This window comes from Lathyrus oleraceus, chromosome 2, assembly GCF_024323335.1.
Source record: "Lathyrus oleraceus cultivar Zhongwan6 chromosome 2, CAAS_Psat_ZW6_1.0, whole genome shotgun sequence".
Classification (NCBI taxonomy): Eukaryota; Viridiplantae; Streptophyta; class Magnoliopsida; order Fabales; family Fabaceae; genus Lathyrus; species Lathyrus oleraceus.
In genome coordinates this window covers 430,085,976-430,088,016 of record NC_066580.1, presented here as the reverse complement: position 1 = coordinate 430,088,016, position 2,041 = coordinate 430,085,976, and the positions used below count along the sequence as shown (strand labels likewise).

At 39.9% G+C, this 2,041-nt stretch overlaps 1 non-coding gene across 1 annotated transcript; it reads left to right on the top strand.

Annotated features, from left to right (window-relative positions):
- Nucleotides 1-1,664: 1,664 nt before the first annotated feature.
- Nucleotides 1,665-1,771, top strand: LOC127124601 (small nucleolar RNA R71). Its single transcript, XR_007804074.1, has one exon. It is a non-coding gene; the product is annotated as a small nucleolar RNA R71 (small nucleolar RNA).
- Nucleotides 1,772-2,041: the final 270 nt, after the last annotated feature.

The window sequence follows — 2,041 nt, the reverse complement described above, 5'->3', positions numbered from 1 at the left end:
GGAGTATGATGTTTGTTCATTCTCCATTTCTCTTACACATTCGTCGGTGACATCTAGCAGACAACATGTATCGTCTATAGTTGGTGCCTTTAAGAATTGCCTCAAAATAAATTCGACTTTTTCCTCACCAACTTCAAAGGTTAGCTTGCATTTCTTAACATCTATAATAGCTCCGGAAGTGGCTAAGAATGGTCTTCCTAATATGATATGGATATTGGAATCCTCTTTTATGTCCATGATTATGAAATCAGTAGGAATATAGAATTGACATATACGCACCGGAACATTCTCTAACATACCTACGGGAAATTTAACAGAACGATCTGCAAGTTGTACGAACATACTAGTAGGTCTTATTCTCCCATTTTAAGCCCTTCGCATATGGACAAGGGTATTAAGCTAATATTGGCTTCTAGGTTGCACAATGCTTTGGCATTGTCTATGACAAATTTTCCGATTACACTGGGTATTGAGAAACTCCTTGGGTCTTTCAGCTTATGAGGCATATTGTTTTGTATTATGGCGTTACACTCAGCAGTAAGTGTAACGGTTTCGTTATCCTTAATCTTCTTCGTGTTAGATAAGATATCCTTAAGAAACTTAGCGAATTAGGGCATTTAAGTGATGGCTTTTGTAAAGGGTATTGTGATATTCAATTGTTTTAGAAGCTCTACAAATTTTTTAAATTGCCCTACACTTTTAGATTTAACAAGTCTTTGAGGATAAGGGATATAAGGTTTATACGGTGGTGGAGGCACATAAGGTTCTTCTTTCTCTACGGCCTCTTCGCTTTTATCTTTCTTTAGTTCGTCTTCCTTCTCAGTTATCTTACCAGGGTCTTGGTGCATGGTTGGGTTTTGAATTCTAGGGTCGGTCGGCCCGTCTAGTTCTGTTCCACTTCGTAGTATAATAGCATTTGCATGACCTTTCGGGTTTGGTTGTGGCTGTCCAGGAAATGTGCCTGCAGGGGCAATAGTAGGTGCTTGTTGTTGAGCCACTTGTGAAATTTGTGTTTCCAACATTTTGTTATGGGTGGCTAAAGCGTCTACCTTGTTTGCTAACTGCTTGATTTGCTCACAATTGTGTATGTTTTGATTTAGGAAATCCTTATTAGTTTGGGCTTGGCTATCTATGAAGTTTTCCATCATTATTTCAAGGTTTGACTTCCTAGGAGCATTTGGAGCATTTGTGGCAGCTTTATGATATCCTGGTGGTACAATAGGTGCTTGGTTAGGTGCATACAATGCATTATTGTTTTTGTATGAAAAGTTCAAGTGGTTCTTCCAACCTGGGTTATAGGTGTTTGAGTAAGGGTTTCCTTGAGCATAGTTCACTTGGTTTGTGGAGACTCCTGTCAAAAGTTGACATTCAAGGTGGCTATGGGTGTTATGGCCAGGTTGTCTATCTTTTGAGTAAGAGCATCTACCTTAGCATTGACGTGATCAAGACTACTTATTTCGTACATACCTCCTTTCATTGGAGGTTTCTCTACGGAGGTTCTTTCGCTTCCCTACTAGTAGTGATTCTGGGCCATACTTTTGATAAGTTGATAGGCCTTATTGTATGGTTTATCCATCAGTGCGCCACCTGCGGCGGCGTCTATTGTCAATCTTGTGTTGTACAAGAGACCATTGTAAAAGGTATGGATGATCAACCACTCTTCTAGACCGTGATATGGACAAAGCCTCATCATGTCCTTGTATCTCTCCCAAGCTTCAAAAAGTTATTCGTTGTCTTTTTGTTTAAACCTGTTTATTTGGGCTCTTAGCATAGCCGTCTTACTAGGTGGACAATATCGTGCTAAGAAAATTTTCTTCAACTCGTTCCATGTAGTGATAGAGTTGGATGGTAGAGACTGGAGCCAAGCTATATCTCTATCTCTTAATGAGAAAGGGAAAAGACGTAGTCTTATAGATTCGGGGATGACACCATTCGCTTTCACTGTGTCTGCGTATTGCAAAAACACTGACAAATGTAGGTTCAAGTCCTCCGTGGGACTACTGGAAAATTGGTTTTGTTGTACGGCTGACAACAATGAAGG